This window comes from Lygodium microphyllum, chromosome 19, assembly GCF_053477565.2.
Source record: "Lygodium microphyllum isolate KBCC chromosome 19, Lygodium_microphyllum_v1.1.10, whole genome shotgun sequence".
Taxonomy (NCBI): Eukaryota; Viridiplantae; Streptophyta; class Polypodiopsida; order Schizaeales; family Lygodiaceae; genus Lygodium; species Lygodium microphyllum.
This window is the reverse complement of record NC_141153.1, coordinates 108242505-108266975: the sequence shown is the minus strand read 5'-3', so window position 1 is coordinate 108266975 and position 24471 is coordinate 108242505.

Genomic DNA, 24471 nt, shown 5'->3' with positions numbered 1-24471 from the left:
TAGCTAGGGTTTAGCACATTAAGGACTTGACCTAGTTTCACGCACCTGTTACCAAGACGAACCCTTAAACCAAAGGTCCTACCCACATTCACGGAATGTAGGGCACAATTGGACGCTCATGCATAAAACGATCTAAGGTTTCTACCCTGAGAATCACTCGTTCAAATGATGAAACTCGGATTGAGTTGGAATTCCTAGGACCGAACATTGTCGGCCTAGTGTAATTAGGAATGGGTTGGGTAAGAAGACACCCTAAACCCTGCTTCTCGTCTGGAGATAATTCCGTGACCAGAAAACGCCATTCAATGGGTGAAATGATCCCATGGAATAGATGCGACACTTGTGCAAAAAGTCGCAACGTCGCATAGACTTGTGATTTGTTCACAAGAGAGTTTTGCCATTTCTTGAAATGAGGTTGGCAAGTTCTTGCGCAAGTCTAACTTGCAAGAGGATGAGTAATCATCCTGTTACATCACCTTTCTTGGGGAATAATTGCCAAGTAAAGGGAAATTAGGTATTTGCTTAGAAGAAAATGATCAATCAATAAATTGAAGCGACATGGTCGCCAGGATTTACTGTTAATAAAACCTAAGGTATTGGTTAAGTTGGGTTAATAGGGTATGGCCCTAACCCAATGACAAAAGGGTGAACAACAAAACCTTGGGGATCTTGCCAAGTCACAATTGATCTCGGATCGAATGCTGGATGCATTCGGAGAGAAGGATTCACTCCTTAACAGTTGGCCAAATAAACAACCACTGGAATTGATTGTGCTTGTAACAGTTTAGAAAGCACTGTTTGCATTGTTTGCTCAAGGAACTAAAGGATGAAAAGATATCTAAAGCTTCAGGTTGAAGGCCTGAAGGGAGAGGCAGCTTCAGTTACCCCCGACTGCCTGCATGACCCTAACCAAGGGGGTTGTTGACCGCGCCGGGAACGTGGACCGAACCCGCCGCGAGAGGTCTCTCCGTTGAGCTCTACTTGGAGCAGGAGTACGCTTGGGTGCCAGGGGGGGCTCTGGCCGTAAATCCCTCGCCTTCCGAGTCCTGCACAAGAGGCTAACGTGACTTGGGATTGAATCTCGAGGCCCGCATACTAGTCTACGGGCGGAAGCTTGGATTAGTGAACCCTGGCGGATTACTGGATAGCCTTCGGGCGGATTATGGACAAGCCTACGGGCGGAACTCCTTGTATTTCAAAGATAAAATGATGAAATGATAATAAAGAATTTTTCTGATATTGTTTTTCTATGTCATGTGATAAGATTACATGAAGGAACCAGTGCTTAACAAGATTAATTAAAGAAGCTGATTGTTATATGTCAAATTAATGTGTTAGATAATTACATAACTAAAACAAACCGAGGAAAGTGCGGAGAATGGACCATGGGTCCGTCCTGCGGTTGGGTGGTCCCGGTTAGCCGGGAACTTTTCTCAAAAATCTCGAAGAACAGCGGAATGATCATCATCATCAAAACGAATAACGAGAGCGATGACCTAGAGTTACGTCATTTTACGCTGTTTTAGGGGAACGGAATGGGACTATGCCTTATGGCAGAGAGGTTGAGCCTTGCATCCCTCTCGTTTCCCATTCTCCTTGAACCAAGTGCAGCGTGAATCTGCTTCGGACCTGGCGTTTCTGCGTAAAGTAGTTCGCTCGGGTCTGACGCTAGTTGCTGTTAGCTAATGACCAAATCAGGAAAACCCTAATTCAGGTCGATCCTAAGTGGGAACGGCCAGGATACTTCCGCTACGTGGCAGACGCGGGAAGACCTAGATCGCAAGTCCCGTAACATTCCATGGGAATGCCGGGCGGAGCTTTCTAGACATCCTTTCCGATGGATTGCTAAGACGTGTCCTGGATGATTCTAGTGGGCACGTTACAGTTGGTATCAGAGCGAACCAACAAAAGACTTATTTTTAAGAAATTTTAATAAGAAGAAGTAAAGCAAATGTTACTGTCCCAAACATTTCCTTACTTTCAATTCTGTCTTGCAGAATTATGAAGCATGGAACAGGTTCTTAGTATTCCGAGTCATGTTTATGACCGCGATGCATTCCACGGATTATCGACAAAGGGTTGAGATGATAAACATCCTAGACCGCATTTACAATCCATCACCTGTGTATGTGGAACGGAGATGGATGGGTGTTTCAGGGATCTATTATATAGCTGCCCATCGACCTACGTACCTTCAAATTAACTTGAAGAGAATCAAGTGGATGGAGGATTTGAAGATCGTGAAGATGTTCATCTTTGTTGAGGCTCACGCAAACGCGACCCTACAGGTTGGAGGTCGAAGGGTTAACCAGAATAAGTATGTGTACGGGGAAGTGATTCGAAGAATCCCTACCGACCGAATCAAGGTTTTGGGACGTCATGAGAAGAATGGATATCAAAGGAAAAGATACCCTAATCTTCCAATGAACTATCGATTCTTGAAAATCGATGACCCCAATCCATACTACTACTCAGTTCCTGTAGCTGAGGAGGTCACACAAGCTGTATGCTAAGATGACAAAATGTGCATTCCTCAAACATCAGATTGGTTATCTGGGATTCATCATATCGGTAGAAGGAATCTCAGTAGAGCCGGCCTAAGTCAGAAATGTTCTAGGAAGGCCAAATATCAACAACTGTCAAAGAAATACGCAGCTTTCTTGGATTGAAAAGATGGTATAGGGTCTTCATTAAAAACTATGCTTTGATTGCAGCACCTTTGACAAACTTACTGAAGAAGCAAACGTCCATTACATGGTCAACTACCAAACAAACTAGCTTTGATAGATTGAAGCAAAGTTTGGTATCAGCACCGATCCTAAAACTTCTAGACCACAATAAGGAGCTCGAGGTAGTAACTGATGCTAGCATTCTTGCCTTGGGGTGTGTACTTATGCAGGAAGGTCATCCAGTAGCATACTCTTCAAGGAAATTGAAGAGTCATGGAAAGAATTATGCCACGCAGGATCTGGAATTACTAGCTGTCATCCATGCTCTAAAGCTTTGGAGACACTACCTGTTGGGTAACAAGTTTACTCTAGTAACCGATCATAAGAGTCTCAAATGGATTTTTACCCAGAACGAGCTCAACATGAGACAACGTCGGTGGATTGAAGTATTGGAGGAATATGATTTTGAAATCAAGCACCGATCAGGAAAGAAGAATCATTAGTGATCGAGATTCTCTCTTCACATCACACTTTTGGAGAGCTATCTTTGAAGCTATTGGGACTCAACTCTGCTTTAGCACCGCCTACCATCCCCAAACGGATGGCCAAACAGAGCGAGTAAATCAAGTCATCGAGGATATGCTTAGGGCATACTGCTGTCGAGAGCCTAAGAGGTGGATTCAATACTTGCCTTTGGTTGAATTTGCCTACAATGCTTCTTACCAGCAGAGCATTCAGATGACCCCTTTTCAAGCATTGAATGGTCATGACTATTGAAGTCCCCTAAACTTCTCAGATCCAACCTTGAGGGTTTAAGCTTCAAGGCAGATGTTGGAAGAGATGGATGATCAAGTAAAGTCAATAAGACAGGACATCCAAGCTGCCAAAGATAGACAGAAGGCATACGCGGATTTGAAGTGTCAAGATAGAATATTTGTGGAAGGAAACATGGTCTTCATTCACGTATGCCAAAAGAAGAGTTATCTATCCCTAGGAGATTGCAAGAAGCTAAGTCCAAGGTATTGTGGACCATACAAGATCCTCAAGTGCTTAAGGCTTAATGCGTATAGACTGCAACTCCCTGAGAACCTAAGGGTTCATAATGCATTCCATATCAGTCTATTGAAGAAGTATATACCTAATCCTAGCCATGTACTTGATGACCAACAAATTTTAATGCCTAGCCAAGGAGTCCTTGAGCTACAGTCTGACAGGATCTTAGATGTTAGGGAAAGACAACTGAGATCCATAACCTTGAAGGAATGCCTCGTCCGGTGGAAAGATTATCCCAAGGAGGATGCCACTAGGGTGGATGAAAGCACTCTCAACCATCAATATCCCCATTTTATCTCGAGATGAGGACATCTCGATTCCTCCAAGGGGGAGAGAATGTAATATTTCCGTTTGAATAAAAATATTACTAGACCAACCTCCCACACACCGTAAATTCGTGAAAAGATTATCTCCATTTCCGGTAGTTGATTTATGACCGTATGCAAAGGAGTACTCCACATTGGTCAACCGGGACCGAGGATCAAAAACCGCATCACCTACGAGGAAACATCCTCTTGGTAGGGGGCCAAAGGGATAATGGATGGATATATGGCTTTTTAATTTCTTTATAAAAATTATTAGCCTTCTTTTCCCCAGTCGAAGGCCGTGTTGGAGGGAAGGGAGTGAGGCGCGGATGACTAAGCTCGTCGCTGGAGCTCATACAAGGGGTAAACCCATGCAGGATGCCACGTGGGGGAAGGGAGAATCCCCTCCCCTCACCTATATAAATCATGAGGAATGATCGTGAGGGGGGGAAAAAAAGAGCGACATCGCTGCCAATGTGCCGTGATGCACCGTGTGGAGGGAGGAGTTGCTACATGAGCTGCCAGTCGCCATGCTGCATCAAAGGTAGGTAGGAGGGAGGCTCCATACGTCGTCGCCGCGTTGAAAACGTGAGCCGCCCCCAACCGATGGGCTTGCTGCTACTGCTGCCACTCTCCGCCACGGGCCATCACGCCACCACCAACCTCTGCCAAATCCCCCCTGAACGGCATCGTCGGTCTCCATGCCCCCACGTAATTGACAGAAGCTGTTAGAAGCTTCTTAAAAGCTTCTAAGGGGGCTCTCTAAGCCCCCTTTTCCATTACAACTTTCACAAGCCTTTATACCCTTCCCCCGTTTTCTAACCCCCTTCCCAAAGATTCCCCATAAAGCCCATTTTACCCCCACGGGTTCTTTTTAAACCCCTTTTCCATTGTAACACCCACAAGCCCCCTAGCCCGGGCTTTGAAGAGAAGAAGGAGAAGCCTATAAGCCTTTCCACCAATCACCCACAAGCCCATTCCTAGCCTCGGAATTTTGAAGAGAAGAAGAAGAAGCTTATAAAGCTCCCTTCCCGCGAGACCCATCGTAAGAGCCTTTCCGCAAATATGCTTCAAAGCCCACAAGCCATCCGTAAACCCATTCCTAGCCACCACCCCGGGTTCTTCCTAAGAAGCTCATAAAGCCCCTTTTTCCGCAAGCACCATTCATCTGAAGTCCCGCGAAGGAATTTCCTATGTACGATGGGGAAAGGCAAAGATCATAAGGCTGCATACCAAGGTGAGTAAATTGGTAGACCGCGAAGGCAAACCACAAGCCGAGATCATGCCTACAATAGCCCTAAAAAGTCACAAGGCGCGCCTGCAGGAGGATCTTCTCCTAGTATATACATGGATATTTCCCGGAGTCCACATATCTAGGTTTTATCTATTTGGATTCCATACAAAAGTATTGAATTAGTCACGATAACTTCATGGATTAGGAAGCACTCATGCATGTTCAAATTCAACTAGTCAAGTTAAATGCAATTGGAAAATAAATTGGCTATTTGAACATTTACTAGAATTAGCTCAAGATATGAAAATTGGTCATTGGTATGTTAAATGGAATGAATGGAAAGAACATAAGGTGTCTATGCATTTTTAGGACCTTACCAGTAAGTTTCCTTTTGTGCATTCAAAAGTGACGAGCCTAGGTCAACTGTTGCCTCATTACAAGGTTGAAATTATTGAGGTACACCTTTTTACTAGGCATGGAAAGATTAATGGCATGTCACATTTTTAGATAAATCTTCTTGGTAATGATTCATTAAGGAAGTCGTTATCACCCGTAGGAAATAGCAAAGCATGGGAATAATTCTAAGGGCTGCATTAAATAGGTTAACTCTAGCTTCAATTGGCATAAATCTCATTTAACTACGTGTAGTTAGGAAAGGATTGCATGTAGCACACTCGCCGCACGTAAGAATTTCATTCATTCAGTGTACAAATATTTCTTTCAGAAATGTAGTTAGGGAAAGGCTGCACGGTTCATTTTAACATAAAACCCTAAAAGCTTAGTAGCATGAATCGTGAATCCAGGTCCTAGTAGGATCAATGGAAGTTATGTGAATTTTAGCAGGTGCTTGGTCTTAACAAAAGTAGTTAGGGATTGTGAATCTAGAGGAAATGAATCGCGTGCTTACGTGAGTTATGACATAATGCAACTAGTTTTTCCCCTCTTAGATCAAGAGAATATCTTTAGGAATGGCTCGTCCTTGTCGTAAGACAAGTAAATGGGTTTACCCAAAACACCTAAACTGCAAAGGACTCATGTAGGATGGTTAAATCGATACAATATACTCCAAGTGCTAGCTAGGGTTTAGCACATTAAGGACTTGACCTAGTTTCACGCACCTGTTACCAAGACGAACCCTTAAACCAAAGGTCCTACCCACATTCACGGAATGTAGGGCACAATTGGACGCTCATGCATAAAACGATCTAAGGTTTCTACCCTGAGAATCACTCGTTCAAATGATGAAACTCGGATTGAGTTGAAATTCCTAGGACCGAACGTTGTCGGCCTAGTGTAATTAGGAATGGTTTGGGTAAGAAGACACCCTAAACCCTGCTGCTCGTCTGGAGATAATTCCGTGACCAGAAAACGCCATTCAATGGGTGAAATGATCCCATGGAATAGATGCGACACTTGTGCAAAAAGTCACAACGTCGCATAGACTTGTGATTTGTTCACAAGAGAGTTTTGCCATTTCTTGAAATGAGGTTGGCAAGTTCTTGCGTAAGTCTAACTTGCAAGAGGATGAGTAATCATCCTGTTACATCACCTTTCTTGGGGAATAATTGCCAAGTAAAGGGAAATTAGGTATTTGCTTAGAAGAAAATGATCAATCAATAAATTGAAGCGACATGGTCGCCAGGATTTACTGTTAATAAAACCTAAGGTATTGGTTAAGTTGGGTTAATAGGGTATGGCCCTAACCCAAGGACAAAAGGGTGAACAACAAAACCTTGGGGATCTTGCCAAGTCGCAATTGATCGCGGATCGAATGCTGGATGCATTCGGAGAGAAGGATTCACTCCTTAACAGTTGGCCAAATAAACAACCACTGGAATTGATTGTGCTTGTAACAGTTTAGAAAGCACTGTTTGCATTGTTTGCTCAAGGAACTAAAGGATGAAAAGATATCTAAAGCTTCAGGTTGAAGGCCTGAAGGGAGAGGCAGCTTCAGTTACCCCCGACTGCCTGCCTGACCCTAACCAAGGGGGTTGTTGACCGCGCCGGGAACGTGGACCGAACCCGCCGCGAGAGGTCTCTCCGTTGAGCTCTACTTGGAGCAGGAGGATGCTTGGGTGCCAGGGGGGGCTCTGGCTGTAAATCCCTCGCCTTCCGGGTCCTGCACAAGAGGCTAACGTGACTCGGGATTGAATCTCGAGGCCCGCATACTAGTCTACGGGCGGAGGCTTGGATTAGTGAACCCTGGCGGATTACTGGATAGCCTTCGGGCGGATTATGGACAAGCCTACGGGCGGAACTCCTTGTATTTCAAAGATAAAATGATGAAATGATAATAAAGAATTTTTCTGATATTGTTTTTCTATGTCACGTGATAAGATTACGTGAAGGAACCAGTGCTTAATAAGATTAATTAAAGAAGCTAATTGTTATATGTCAAATTAATGTGTTAGATAATTACATAACTAAAACAAACCGAGGAAAGTGCGGAGGATGGACCATGGGTCCGTCCTGCGGTTGGGTGGTCCCGGTTAGCCAGGAACTTTTCTCAAAAATCTCGAAGAACAGTGGAATGATCATCATCATCAAAACGAATAACGAGATCGATGACCTAGAGTTACGTCATTTTACGCTGTTTTAGGGGAACGGAATGGGACTATGCCTTATGGCAGAGAGGTTGAGCCTTGCATCCCTCTCGTTTCCCATTCTCCTTGAACCAAGTGCAGCGTGAATCTGCTTCGGACCTGGCGTTTCTGCGTAAAGTAGTTCGCTCGGGTCTGACGCTAGTTGCTGTTAGCTAATGACCAAATCAGGAAAACCCTAATTCAGGTCGATCCTAAGTGGGAACGGCCAGGATACTTCTGCTACGTGGCAGACGCGGGAAGACCTAGATCGCAAGTCCCGTAACATTCCATGGGAATGCCGGGCGGAGCTTTCTAGACATCCTTTCCGATGGATTGCTAAGACGTATCCTGGATGATTCTAGTGGGCACGTTACAAAAGTGCACATATCCTAGGTTTAAGTACCAAAATGAAGCTACTTATGATGCCTAATCTACTTAGACAAAGGTTAATTTGGGCTCATAATGTTGTTCTTTGTTTGTAGGATAATAGGAAACCTTGTATTGGACCTTGTCCCAAGCTATGTATGTGATAAGTTGCTTGATGGAGACAAAGATGGGAGTGAGGAACTATAGGATGGATGTGGATATGAGAGGCAGTTGGAGAGAGAGAGCGAGGATGGATGTGGATATGAGATGGAATTATTATGTAATTTTTCATGTGTATCCACAAGAGAGAAGGTGTATCTTAGCATTATTGTGTATGGGCACATGTCGACACATTTGGATATGTATGTATATGTCTATATGGAATTGTTGTGTGATTTTTTATGTGTGCTCACTTTGTGACTACGCTAAAAGAGGATTTCAACAATATTAAGTAGTAAATAATGGCATCATGAATTTTAATTTTCTTTGTGGTTTATGCTCAGATTGCATATTATGGCACCAAAAAGAGTGTCTGGCAAGAGAAAGGAATATGTCTCATGTCATAGTAACTGTCAAGTCAGCATGAAGCTACATTCGGGATATGCTCCCAGGTGGATCATAGACCAGGAAGCATCATCATTTGTGAGACCTTTGGACACTCCTCTAAAGAAGAAAGGATGCATGTTCATTGACGATGAAGCACAAGTAGATGGGGACTCCAATACCATTGAGAAGATTGCTAAGCAGACAATTAGTCACTTATATATTAATTTCATTTATATGTCACTATTGTTTATTGTTACTCATTTTTTTTAATCATTATATATATAATTGATTTGCTACTATTGTTTTTTATTAACATTTATGTTTATAGAGACCAATGTGCACCATGAGGTTCTAGACAATAATGAAAATGAGTGGTGATAATGCTCAAGGGGAGGCCGAGGATGGAAAACAACAAAAGCGCTCAAGGAACCTGGCAAGCAAGTCTCTCTAGGCTTGATGAAGAATGTACTGAGCCTATTCTATGTCAAGAAGAGGACATTGCCTCCTACCATGCCTCTTTGTAGATTGGTGACTCATGAGGTAGTTAGATTTGCCATATATGATGCTTAGTGGTGGTTGATTCCTTCCTTTAACTATGGTACACTTCTTTGTGTCAGTTGCGGGTCCCAAAGGGAATACCATACCTATGACTGCCAACAATCTAGATGAATAGGGTCCGATTTGGCGTCAAAGAAATGAGGAGTTTGAAATGGATCTTGGGAGAGAATGGCAAGATCTTAGGGGCAAGAAGTTCCTGGTTTGAGATGGAAACCATAGGCTAAAAACGTGGTGGAGATGCATCAAAGAAAGTAAGTAATCATTTATACATTGTCCATTATACATGTAGGCATTGAATATATGTATCATATTCTTATGTTATTCAATTTTCAATTATAGAGTACTCCGACAATGATCAATTTCATATTAGTGTACGATGTCAATTCATTGAGGTGCTAAAGGAGAAGAAAGCAGAGCTACTACTCGCATTGGATACCACCAATGCGTAAGTCTTCTTCCTTAAACTATGCTTCTCATTGTCATATTTGTAGAAACACGGGATCTAGAGCATGGTAGCTATGGTGGCTCATAGACCTTGACTACACATTGACATGATTGAGATCAAGAACCTTGACTCCATAGCCAAGAGTACTCAAGCTCATCCTTTACTTCATTTTCTCTCTCCTGACATTTAAATCAGTCCACTGCCACTCTGATATGACTGAATATTGATGTTCCATCACATACTCTCACATCAAATCATTGAGGAGGGGAGCTCTTGGTAGATTTGCAAGCAATCTAAGAAGAATCAAGCATAGTGCCTCTTGATGAGTTCTTGATAGATTTGCAAGCAATCTAAGAAGAATCAAGCATAGTGTCTCTTGACACTTATCCACCAGTGACTCTTGTCACTCATGACAACTTTGGCTTACATCACATCTGATATTTTTTGGGCTACTCCAGCATCAAATCAAGGAGGGGAATACAACTTGAAGAATCATTGAAGATTTGAAGATCTCTCAAGCATCTGGCTCCACAAGTATCTCTTTATACTAGTCACTTAAGTGCTTTATATGCACTTGTACTTGTTAGCACATTCAAGATCCTTTCTTCTGTTGAGAATTTTGGGGCTAATTTGCTGTTGTCCCTGCAAATCCAACATGGGAAAAGACTCTCTAACAACTCGCTTCAAAGGAGTCAAGTTTCACACCTAGCAAACCCACATTAAAATCATCCTGATGAAGAAGGGCCTATGGGCCATTACCACTGGAAAAGAAAAGAAGCCTCATGATGCAGACTTGGCAGTCACTTGGCAAAAGAATGATGATAAGGCTTAGGCCATTATCAAATTGGAGCTAGATGACAGCTATATCCACCATGTGGATAACTGTGATACTTCACATGATACATGGAAGAGACTTGACACTTTGTTTGGAACACAGTCTAAGTCATCAAAGTATGGTCTCTTGATTGAATTTTTTAGGCTTGGCATGAAGTCCAGCACATCACTTGCCACACATCTAAATCACATGGAAGGACTTCTAATCCAGCTTGCAAGAATCAACATTAAAATGAAAGAAGATGTTTGCATTGGTGCTCTGCTCAAAAGTTTGCCTCTTGAATATAACAATGTATCAACAACCTTAATCAATATGCCAAACCCTAACTTGTTGATATCCAAGAATCATTATTAGAGGAGGAAAATAAGCTAAAAACTAAGGAAGAACCAAGCATCTCTAGAGATGAACAAGCATTATATGTTGGTAACAGGTACAAAGGCAAGAAGGACTAGCTTTTCTATGATTTTTGCAAAAAAATCGGATACATCGAGAAGTTCTACCACACCAAAAAAAGGTCCCAAAAGGCCTATCTTGCTGCAGTTAAAGAAGAAGAAGACCATGGAGCAAAGGAAGAAGAAGAAGAAAAAGACCACCAAGAGAAGGACAAACCTCATCAGTCCTTCTATTGTGATAGACTTTTTTAGTCGTGTATTGCCAAGCCCTAATGCTTCTAACATAAGCTTGTAAACTCCTCATGAAACCTTGTACTATAGCCTTTTTACACTTTGTGAGGCCTCTATTACAGCCTCTGGATGTCCACCATGTTTGTGGTACCCACACTTAGCCTTTTTTTGCGACAGTCCCTGGTGTTTTGCCATGTCTATGGTGTGCCCACACTTTGTAGGTGTTACTTTCACTAAAGCCTCTATACGCTTTGTACTTCTGGTTATGATTGAGGAGGGGTGTTGAGATATTTGTTATCACACCTACTTCAGCCTCTTTAGATGGAGTAGTGAGGGCTCAGGACAAGAATCCCATAAGCGCAATAGGAGGATGTGCTACCTAAACTTTCCTATAAAGCGTTGTACTTGCTTGTCATTTTCATATGAGATGAATGCAATGTCATTGTCATGTTGCTCCTCAGTATAGCATACTTGATGATTGTCATTTGCTCTTGAGTCAAGGTTCTTGATCTCTATCATGCTAGTGTCTTCATGTGTTTAGTTAAGGTGTATGAGCCACCATAGCTCTATCATGTCAGTGTCCATGTTCTAGATGCAAATCCTGTTGATGCAACTGCTACTTGCTGCATAGATGATTGCATTTGCTGATTTTGCATAATAATGGTGGCTAAAGAAAGAGTTTGTAAATGAGTCTTCATCTCATCGGTTAAAAAGGAAGAAACAGTCGATGATGAAGGCGAATTATTCAAAGGGTCTCCCATCTCAATGATTAGAAGTGACACTTTCACGTCGGGTTCACTAGATGTTGCATAGAATACACATGGGAGTTCGTGAAAGTCACTCGTTGCCACAGAGACGCTTTGCGAGATGGGAACAAAGGATTATGAAGAGTACTCAACTCAAGGCAAGGAAGAAGAAGCTAGAACAAGGCATATATGAAAGCAAGCTCATTGATTAAAGGTATGGTCAAGGCACATGTGCAAAAGGCTCATGGTCAAGAGAAGGGATAGTGGAGTTAAAGGATATGTTCAAACGACATTTGGAGCTCGAGATGAAGGGGTAGCACTCATCTAACTCTCGCGAGGAATACTATCATATCTTCTCTGTTCTCCTTCCCTCGACGAAATAGCATATGTCAGCACTTGTAAGAGCTGCTAAAAAAGAAGCCCATTGCATGACATGGGCATATGATAATCATATGGAAAAATCAAGAAGTCTTTCAAAGCTTCTCTTTTGAGACATGGGTGCGATGCTTTTCTTTTGTGCCATAGTTATCCAAAGATATTCTCATGATAGACTTCATCTTCATGTTGATGTTAGTTTCATTAGAAATGTTATTATTGGCAACAGTCGATGGCTCCCATGATGATAGTCAATCACACAAGCATGGAGGATTCTTCACGTGCAACATTTTCCTCACTACATATCGACCTGTTTGTAGTGAGATACATTGCCACGTATGTAGAGTAGATGATGGAATCGTGCATTTTTTTCCTCTCAAGGTGACATGAAGCTACTTTTCGTTGTCCAGCAATCAGCTTCTATGGCATACATATGGCGCATCTGCCCTTATGATGATGTTGGCTTGCTTAGAACAACCGCCTCAAAAGTATTAGACTTCCATAGTGTCGTTATTTCATGTAGGAGAAGACTCCACACTTATGATGGCCTCCCTCTCCAATCTTAGTGGACCTACTTATGTCAATAACAGCCTGTCGGCTCCTCAGTGTTTTGCATCATTATTTTTAGCTTCATCACGGACAAAAGCAACAACATCAACTCATCTACATGTAGACACAGGAGGCCAACCCAGGAGTGGTATTTTTCATCATGATCTTTAATATCTACTAGCTCCTTTCTTGATCAACAAGTCTCCCTTAAGTCAATTCGTTTATTATCCATTCTATGCACAATCGTGGGGATGAGATAATGCCAATCATGGTGACATGATGCCTGAAAAGTTGAAGATGTTGACACAGGATGATCATGCTCAACATAGACTTCTCTCAAATTACACACCTGTCCTTCCAAATTTCAACACGTTAAGAAACCCCTTTGCAAATGGGCCTGATAACACGAATCCTCTCAGGAGCATGTTGGTTGGTCAACCTTTATCCTGTGGTCCACAAAGACATGTTGCAGTTGCAATAAACACCACCATCTACCCTCCTTCTTTTGAACTGCTTGTCTCCCAATTATGATTAGCTAACCAACTGATATTGTGATGTAGTCATCATGGAAGTCACACAACGAGAGTCTCTGTTCCAATTATTAGTTGTAAGGTTCGTCACATTATCACTAGGATAAAACGTTGTCATCCCTTAAAACACAACACAACCAAATTGTTAACGTTAAACCAGCTTCCATAAAAATTCAAATTTACACATATTTATTAAACAAACAAACCTCCTATTTGTTCAGTACATCACTTCATGGCATGTGCTGGCGATGGCAGCAGCTCTCCGCATCAAGAGTTTAGGATCATGATCCTCTTGTCAAAAGGGCTCACTGATTACTTGCAGATTAGTCAAATTGCCCTCCTTTTGAAGATCAATGCCACCTCTCCCGCACTCCTCGGCTTCTCCTTCCTTCAACACCATCGTTGTCTATACATTGAAATATCACGCCGTCTGAGAGAGACGGCCACTCTCAAGCCACCCTCTTAATTTGCAGCCTCTCTTCCCGTCCATGAAGCTTCCAGCTCTCGGCCAGGATGCTTTTTCTCCAATTCCCCCATGCTACTCCTCACGAGTCCGCCTTGTTTTGTCTTTCCTTCCTCTAAAAACAGCCGGTCAAAAAAAAGCACAAGCATGCCGAAAAGGCACGTCCTCTTGCAAATCCTTCGTCTTCATAAACACGCCATAGTGAAAGTGATTGCCCCTCTATCGAGAAGCTTACAGTGCTCCCACTTACTATCTTAGGTGACACGCTTGTTGCTCAACGTAACACTGATTCTAGACAAAAGGATAACCTATGTGGATTGCATGACATCATTCATCCTTCATTTAGTTTCGCATTATCAAGGCTCCTTCCCAATCACAAAGAATTGCGATAGGTTAGATTATAATTAATAGACGAAGCAACCAGTGTTTTGGTACACAAAGCTGATGATGATGGTGTGGAGAAGAAGGGGTTTGCAACAAAGAGATAATTGGAGATAGCTCGCTGGAAGAAGTTCCACGGGTGATCAAAATGATAAAATTGGGATGACTTGCCTTGCAGATATGCAAGAAGCATGTGATTCTTTCTTCTTTAGTAGATTACACATATCATGAAGCCATCTCAAAGCATGAAAGGTAGAAATTCTCCCATTTCTTTCTTCTTAGCTAGTGCACATGTGAATAAATCACATGAGAAACCATAAATCTACATCTGCATGTTCCCCTTGACCAAAAGCGAATATAGAAAAATTTAGGATGAAACAAAGCAACCAAATTTTCAAAAACTGACAGTTCAAACTGAATGGTAAATGAAAAGATACACACAAGAGAAAAAAATTCCTAATGATGCTAACTAATGAGTTCAAATTCCTGGCGAAAAACTCCACCCTTGTGTGTGGACCGGTATTGTGTTGAGGGAGAGAGGGTTTTTTGAGAGACTCTAGACATCTCATTTTGTTGCTATATTTAGATGTTTATTATGTACTTCCTCGTGTGATTATGGTTTGAGCTTTGAGTATGCCATGTGATTGTATGGTTGGTGGGAGTGTACCATGTGAACTTATTACATTGTTTAGTCTGACATTATGCTTTGTGGTTGGTTGTGTTGACACCATATCATTCAAATATATTGTTGGCATGTGACTATATTTGTTTTTCTTTCCCTATCATTACTTTACCCAAGGGATCACATACATTAGGATATTTGATTTGGTTGGTTATGTTGAGAATATGCCACGTTGGTCTTGTTTTCTTGATGTGTGTTCATGTAAATACAAATTTTCGTACTATTTTAGTAATAAAGAAGAATTACTATTTTATTTTTATGTCACTTCATGCCTATAGTTTGTATGATTATGAATTAGTAATCTTGCTATGAATGTGTGTATGCAAACCCTTTGATTGCAATCAATCTCGTGTCTTATTTAACAATGCTATGAATGTATGTATGCAAAACGAGATTGATTACAAAATAACGAAAATGAAAGCTTGCAAAAATAAAATCCCCCTTTGATAGAAGTATCAAATTGATTAATTTTCTAAGAAATGTTAGTTCTAGCATTGTTGTTATTTAAGACACGTAGTGTGGGAAATTTATTGAAAAAACTCAAACTTTGATGGAGTAGGCCATTTTTCGTATTCCAAACTTTTAGTTTCAATGCCTTTTAATGTGACGAATCTATAAGGGCATCTTCTACCTCATATCATCAATGGTTTTTGACTTCGACATTATCATGATGTGGGACTCCATTATTCCTTCCCAATTTTCAAAGATGAGGAGGGTTACGAACTCCTAGGGTATTTTCTTTTGATTGATGATGATTTGATTATAGCTGAGCTCCAATGGTAGTCTAGCTAGCTGGTATAGCTTGAAATGCACAATGATAGGGATGTTGAGATTTTTGCAATCATAGCTACTTAGCCTCTTCGCATGGAGCAGTGTGGGCTCAAAACTAGAATCCCATAAGCATAGTAGGAGAAGTGCTACCATCCAGTTTCTATAAAGCATTGTACTTTCTCTCTTTTCTTATGCAATGTCATAGTACTTTTGTTCTTCAGTAAAGTCTCTGTGTCATCGTCAATCTATACACAAGAGTGTGTTTATGAGTCCAAGCTTCCATCTTGGAACCTAATTCACTTGTGTAAGAGGCAGTCATGTCAGTGTCTTCATGAACTCACTCTTTCTCTTCCAACCTCCATAGCTTCTGCCTCAAGCCATAGCTTCCAATCTCCACATCCAAGCAGTATCTCCTCACTCTTCCTTCTGAGGACTTGTTCCCCCACATCAGGGCACTTCTTCCTATCACCTATGACATCAACATTAGGTTGTATATGGCCCGACATTGTGAACTTTTCGGCCTGCTGTGCTAAGCCGCCTTGTTTGTACTCATCTCGTTCTCTGTACACGATGCGATTCAAGGAACCGTCATAGGGCATTGATATCCCATGAAGCAAGCTTCATTTCTATAAAAAAGTTTCGAAAATGATGCACTACAGCTCCTGCAATCTGTGAAAAACTAGGCTGCCCTGCAAACCCTAACTGTGACTGCCATAGCCAAGAACTCAAAACTTCATCTTTCCATTATTTTCTCTCTCTTGATACTCAAACCAAGCCTCTACCACTCTAATCCACTAAATCTGAAGTTGTCCAACACTTTGTTCAGCATCAAATCAAGGAGGGGAGATTTTAAAGGTCATTCTGAAGGTCTCAAACTTCGAGCCACAAGCATAAGTATCTCTTAATACTATTCATCTAATGTCTTTTGGCACTTGTGCTTATCAAGTACACTCAAGATCAAGTGTTCTGCTGCTGCTGAAATCTGAGAATTTTAAAGCTGTTTTGTTGTTTATCCTCCAACTCTAGCATGGGCAAGGACTCTCCGATAGTTCGCTTCAAAGGGGTCGGGTTTCACACCTAGCAAAACTACATCAAGCTCATCCTAATGAAGAAGGGTCTTTGGGCCATCACCAGTGGCAACGAGAAGAAGCCTCGTGATGTGGACCTTGCAGTCACTTGGCAAAAGAATGATGATAAGGCTCAGGCCATTATCCAATCGGAGCTAGATGACAACTATATCCACCATGTGGATAACTGTGATACTTCACATGATACATGGAAGAGACTTGGCACTTTGTTTGGTGCCTCTATCATAAGCTTGTAAACTACTCATGTATCCTTGTACTACAACTTTTGTACACTTTGTGAGGCCCTTGTTACAGCCTCTGGATGTTCACCATGTTTGTGGTATCCACACTTAGCCTTATCTGGCGACAGCCTCTGGTGTTTTGCCATGTTTATGGTGTGCCCACACTTTGCAAGTGTTGCTCTCACTAAAGCCTCTATACACTGTACTTTTGGTTGTGATTAAGGAGGGGTGTTGAGATTTCTAGAATCACACCTACTTAGCCTCTTTGTGTGGAGCAGTGTGGGCTCAAAACTAGAAACCCATAAGCATAGTAGGAGAAGTGCTACCATCCAGTTCCTATAAAGCATTGTACTTGCTCTCTTTTCTAATTCAATGTCATAGTACTTTTGTCCTTCAGTAAAGTCTCTGTGTCATTGTCAATCTATACACAAGATTGTGTTTATGAGTCCAAGCTTCCAACTTGGAACCTAATTCACTTGTGTAACAGTCAGTCATGTCAGTGTCTTCATGAAATCGTTCTTTCTGTTCCAACCTCCATAGCTTTCGCCTCAAGCCATGTTCTAGATCCATGTTTTTACAAGGGATGGTGATATGGCTTCTCAAAGTGGGTGTCTAAGTCATGGGTCATCATTGTTCTTGATGTTAATATGGTGGACATGCATTAGTGATTATGCTCTCTCATTTTTTCCCTTCTCTAAACCCTACAAAATATGTTTCATTTGTTGTTTGAATTTATTTTAGTCTTTCTTCCTCTTGGTCATCTTCTTGGCTTTTCTTCTGCAAAATTTTCTCTATGTGTGACCACAATGTCAAATTGGTGGTAGTATTTGACCTTGTGCTCCCTCTATTGCTAGAGGTGTTGAGAATTAAGCAATCACACCCAATGTAGCCTCTTTGTATGGAGTGGTTGGGCCAAGGGAAATGCAACCAATCTAGGAGAAGGGATTGAATCCCATAAGCACAATGGTGAAAAGTGCTACCTACCCAAAAGACTGTAAAGCATTGTACTTGCCTATCATTTGAATGGGATGTCATTGTACTTTTTGTTCTTTCAGTAGTGTCATTGTCTACACACACAAGATTTTTTTTATGAGTCCAAGCTTCCAACTGGGAACCTAATTCTCTTGTGTGAAAGTCATTATCTCTAACTCAATGTTATCATCATGAGTCTTCTCTTTCTCTTTCATCCGCCATAGCCATGCTCTAGATCCATGCATTTCAACATGGTATTAGAGCCATGGTGAGCATGGCTAAGCTCATCAAACTCCTCCTTCAGCTCCTCTTCATCTCTAGTCAGCTCATTATCAACTCAGGAGTTCATCTCTCACTCTAAGTCCACTCTTTCCTTCATGGCAACCATAGCTAGCATGCATCTACCTTTCATATCTCTTTATATAAGCCAAATCTCTTCAAGATTCATTTTGGAGATTTTTTCTCCTACTTCCAAATCTTCTCTATGGGACTTCAATTGTTGACATTGGTGATTACAACTTTAGCATTGCATGAATTCGAGCTCGTTGCCTAATTTGCGCTTGTTTCTGTCCATACAAAAACCTATTCTCCCTACACACAATGCGACTAACCTTGTGACCATAGGGCAATTGAACTAATTTATGAGCTATCTCCCCATCAAAGATTCATCAAATGATTCATCCTACACACTGCAATCAACAAAAAACTAGTCACCTACTATCTACAAAGACTAATCCACCATAGCTCCTTCAACCTCAATCTAAAATACCCCATTACTTTCTCACTCCTCCAAGCCTATGGAGTTCCTGTTATTCTTAGTCCCAACAAAGATTTGGGCATCAAACCAGCAAGGAGGGGAAGATTGATGAAGATTAAACTACTTGAGCAACAACAATCAAGTTCAACTAGTATCTCTTGATACTACTTACCACTACCATTGCTTATGTCTCTCAACACATCCAAAGTTAGCTCATTTCTGAGAACTTTTTGTGCTAATGTTTTGCTACTTCAATCACTCTAGCATGGGCAAAGACTCTTCAACATGTCACTTCAAAGGAGTCAGGTTTCATACTTGACAAACACACATAAAGCGTATCCTAATGAAGAAGGGCCTATGGGCCATCACTAGTGGACAAGAGAAGAAGCCCTGGGATGCAACTCTTGAAGTTATTAGGAAAAAAAGTGATGACAAGGCTCAATCCATCATAAATATTGAGCTAGATGACATCTATATCCACCATGTGGTGGAAAAGATTGGATGCTCTATTTGGTGCACAGTCAAAGTCTTGAAAATATGGTTTATTAATTGAATTTTTCAGACAGGACATGAAACCTAACACATCTCTTGCAACACATTTGAATTATATGGAAAGTATCTTAACCCAGCTTGTAGGGATCAACATTAAAATGGATGAAGATGTCCCTTTGTTAGAAGAAGAAAAGAAGATTAAAAAAAAAGAAGAGCCAAGTACTTCTAAGGATGAAAAAGTGTTGTATGTCAGTAACAAATACAAAGGCAAAAAGGACAAGCTTGTTTGTGAGTTTTGTAAAAAGTTTGAACATTTTGAAAAGTCTTGTCATGTGAGAAGAAGGCATCAAAAGTCCTATCTCACAATTGTGAAAGAAGAAGAAGACAATGGACATGAAGAAGCTAAAGAAGAAGAAGAAGAAGAAGAAGAAGAAGAAGAAGAAGAAGAAGACCATCAAGAGTAGAAGGACAAGCCTCACCTGTCCTTCTATTCACGCTACCCTAATAGAATTTTTTAAATCCCTGTATAACCTTGCCCTAATGTTCCTTTCATAAGATTGTAAACTCCTTATATAATTTGGGACTACAACCTCTGTACACTTTGCGAAGCCCTTATTACAGACTCTGGATGTCCACCATGTCTTCGATTCCCACACTTAGCTTTGTTTGCGACAGCCTCTAGATGATTACCATGTTTTTGGTGTGCCCACACTTTGCAGGTGGTTGCTCACTAAAGCCTCTACACACTTTGTGCCTTTCTGGTTGTGATTGACGAGGGGTGTTGAGAATTGGGTAGTCACACCCAATGTAATCTCTTTTTATGGAGCATTTGGGCTAAGGGAAATGCAAGAAATCTAAGAGAAGGAATTGAATCCCATAAGCATAGTGGTGAGTAGTGCTACCTACCCAAAATACTATAAAGCATTGTACTTGCCTATCATTTGAATGGAATGTCATTGCACTTTTTGTCCTTTCAGTCTCATCAGTGTCATTGTCTACACACACAAGATTGTCTTTATGGTTCCAAACTTCCATCTTAGAACCTAATTCACTTGTGTGATAGTCATTATCTCTAACTCAATGTTATCATGAGTCTTCTCTTTCTCTTTCATTCGCCATAGCCATGCTCTAGATCCATGCATTTCAACAAGAGGTTGTTGCTACAAAGAAGACACGGTTGCATCCCTCGGGCTTGCTACCCTTTATGATGCTTATCTGGGCCACAACACATGAACACCTTCTATTTATCAATAAGTAGTAGAGCACGGAGAGTGGTGAATATAAAACTACATTGGTGTAAGAACTCCTCCTTTTGTCAACATGTGGTGAGTAAGCTGGTGATGCTTCTATCATCTCAGCAAATGCAACAAAATTTTGGGCTAAACCTTGAGTGGAGAGTTTTGTCTCACTACAAATGGAGGAACCACATAAGGCTAAAATGACATCTTACAGCTCATGATGGAGGACTTTTACATGTAGGCCAAGTCATTCAATATTTCTACCAGGATAATATTTATTTTCTTCATGGATGATGCCCCAATTAGATTGCCATTCACCTTATTTGTTCTCTTAGATTATGCAGATTGCTTCTCAATCGACCAAGATCCTCGACCAAGATCCACCAACAACTCATCTTTCTTTTCGTTCTTTCTTGTGCTAAGGAACCCCCATGTGCCTTGGGGATTTGCACTCATAAAGAGCAAAAAACTTCTCCTATGGTTGGTGGTCCATGTCCAATGTCAAGGGTGTAGACATTGTGGCTCATGAATAATTGGCATAGGAAGGTGAAGTGGAAATTCTTGTTGAGGTAGCTGCAATGGATCTTGTGTTTAGAGATGCAGGTTGAGAGAGAGAGAGAAGAGAAAGAGACACACAATTTGTGATACTAAAGAGTGTACCTCAATAATGTTTTAGATAGGTATATGTACTATTTACAGCCTGGCCCTTATGGGCAGTGGACGGTATCCCAACAACCTCCCCCTAAAGGCAATGTGCCCAAAGGTAGAGGAAAAGAATAAGCTAAGGCTAATTATGTACAAAACTGAAGAGGATATACCTATCCAATACCAATCATCTATCAGTAATGGGAAAATATCTCTGTTGGAAGACCCTTCGTGAGAAGGTCTGCAGGGTTATCATCAATGTGCAATTTAACCAGTTCAATGCTCTTGTTGTCAAGTACCTCTCTGATGAAATGATACTTCACCTATATGTGTTTTGCCTTTGCATAAAAGATAAGATTCCGTGCTAACATGATAGCAATATGACTATCACAAACTGGGGGACCTTAGTAATCCCAAGATAAAAAGCCAAACATGACAGCCATAAGGCCTCTTTGCATGCCTCAGTGCAGCCACATACTCTACCTGTGTAGTAGATAGTGCAACACACTTCTGCAGCCTGTATATCCAAGAAATAGATTCGTGTGAAGGTAAACACATACCCTAAAGTGGACTTCCTACAGTCCCGCCAACATAGTCTGCATCTATAAAGCCAATGACAGATGCCTTCTACTTGCCAAAGTAAATGCACAAATCATTTGTGCCCTTGAGGTATCTCATAATACCTTTCACTGCTTCCCAATGCTTCTTGCCAGGCTTTGCCACATACCTGCTAACCACTCCCGTCGCAAAGGCAATGTCAGGATATGTAGCAACCATAGCATACATCAAACTGCCAATAGCTGAAGCATACAGAATTTTGGTCATTTGAGCCTTCTCATCATCATATATAGGGATGTCCTCTACACTAAGTTTAACATATGAAGGCAATGGAACCCCAATTGCTTTCCCCCCTCCATATTGCAACGTTGCAAAATCTTAGATACATACTCCAGCTGAGATAGATAGATTAACCCCTTCGATTTATCTCTGAGTATCTACATCCCAAGAATGTGATTGGCATCACCAATATCCTTCATATCAAAGCTGCCATGAAGACTTTGCTTCAATGAATCCAAGTCATGAGTATACGTTCCAGTAATTAGCATGTCATCAACATATAGAACCAAGATAATTAGGCTACCATCTACTGCCTTCTTAGTGTACAAGCAGTGATCAAGCCCTAAGAATGCATGAAAGTATCAAAATTATGATACCATTCCCTCAGTGCTTGTTTCATCCCATACAAACTTTGTTTCAATTTTCAGACCATCTTCTCTTTGCCTTTAGCAAAAAAACCCTCAGGCTATTGCATATATATGTCCTCATGCGCATCACCATGTAAAAATGTAGTCTTTACATCCATATGTATGAGCTCCATATCCTCAGCTGCAACCAAGCCCAAAATGGTTCTCAAGGTAGTCATCTTGACTACAGTAGAGAAGATCTCATCAAGTCAATTTCATGTTCCTGCTTGATCCCCTTTGCAACCAACCATGCTTTGTACTTTGGTGAAGAACCAGAAGTGACCTTCATCTTACAAACCCACTTGCATGGAAGAGTTTTCTGCCCTTTAGGCAATTGCACCAAGTCCCAAGTACCATTCTTATCATGTGAACCATTTCCAACAACATGGCCTTGAACCAGTTCTTGCTGTCCGGTCTAGTCATTGCTTCCTTGAAGCATGACGACTCACCATAATCTGTTAACATGACATAATTTGCAGCATAGTACACACCGAGAACAAACCTGTCAGGTGGTCTCAATGGTTGAGTTGACCTACAGAGCAAAGGCTCAGCATTTGGTGGTTGTTGGGCCTGCAAATCTGCATTTATAAGTTGTTGTCCTAAAATATGGGCTTATAATTCTACATATACATGTTGATGTCCTGAAATTCCAGCATGCTGTCCTGAAAGTTCAGGCTGTCCTAACTACATGTTTTCAATACCTTGCTGGTTATTTCCAACACCATTTCTTGCATTTTTAGGAGTATTTACAACAAGTATACGCTGCTATCCACAGGGCACAAATGACTATCTAAAAGGTACATCCTCCGTGAAAACAACCCTCTTGACTTCCTCAATATTCTCGAGCTGCTTATGCATGCGATCTTCACGGAAGATGATGTCATTGCTGTGTACTCTCTCTCTTTTCTTGGGATCCCAAATTCTATACCCCATCTCACCCTCATCACCGTATCAATAGGAATATGCATTTACAAGACTTTGGTTTCAGTTTGCTGCGTTCTTCTTTTCGTATGTGCACAAAAGCCTCACACTCAAACACTCACAAATGAACATAAGAAGGTGGCTTGCCTGACCACTCTTCTTGAGGGACTCTCTCCCCCAAAGACCTATTCAGTGACCTGTTAATTAGATGAGCGGCTGTCATAATAGTCTCTTCCCAAAAGCCATGGGGTAATGTAGCATGAGACAGCATCGTACGGACCTTATCATGTATGGTCTCATTCATACGCTCTGTAACTCCATTTTGGGGTGGATTATGAGGAGCAGTGAGCTCCCTCTTTATCCCTTGTTGTCACAAAATGCCTGAAAGGCTTTGGACACATACTCCCTACCATTATCAGAGCAAAGAAACTTAAGTGTCTTATTAGTCTGACTCTCTACCCATGCCAAGAATTTTTGAAACATGTCAAGCACTTCATCCTTGATACGAATAGGATAAATCCATACATTCCATGTAGCATCATCAACAAATGTGACAGTATTTCTTTCCTCCTCGAGATAACCCTGGCATCTGATATACATCGAAATGTACTAACTCTAAAGGAAAAGATTTCAGTGAAAGAGACTTTTTATGAGATGTTTGCACATGCTTACCATAAACACAATGATCAGAGTACTCAAAATCAGCATAACGAAGACAAGGCAAGTAACCCCCCAAATGAGAAAGTACTTTCATTCCTATTTGACTCATGTGTCTCGACCGGCCATGCCACAAGGAAACACTTGGCTGATTGGTCACACGGCGACAACATGGTCATGCATACTAGATACATGAAGTGGATACAAAGTATCACTCTTGCAACCTTTGGTAATAACCCTAGATCCCTTAGAGATCTTCCATTTTCCATCACCAAAGGTGGTGTAAAATCCATCATCATCTAGATGTCTAGTACTAATCAAGATCTTCTTGAGCTACGGTACATGCCTTACATTCTAAAGAGAGTGAAGACAAATTCATGCTAAAATTGTAGTTGCATATGTGCCAATGCCTGCAATGTCACATGCATAATTGTCCCCAAGATGGACAACATCATGTCGACCTCCTGTATAGTTTGTAAACCACTCATAGTGAGGGGTGACATGAAAAGAGGCACCTAAATAC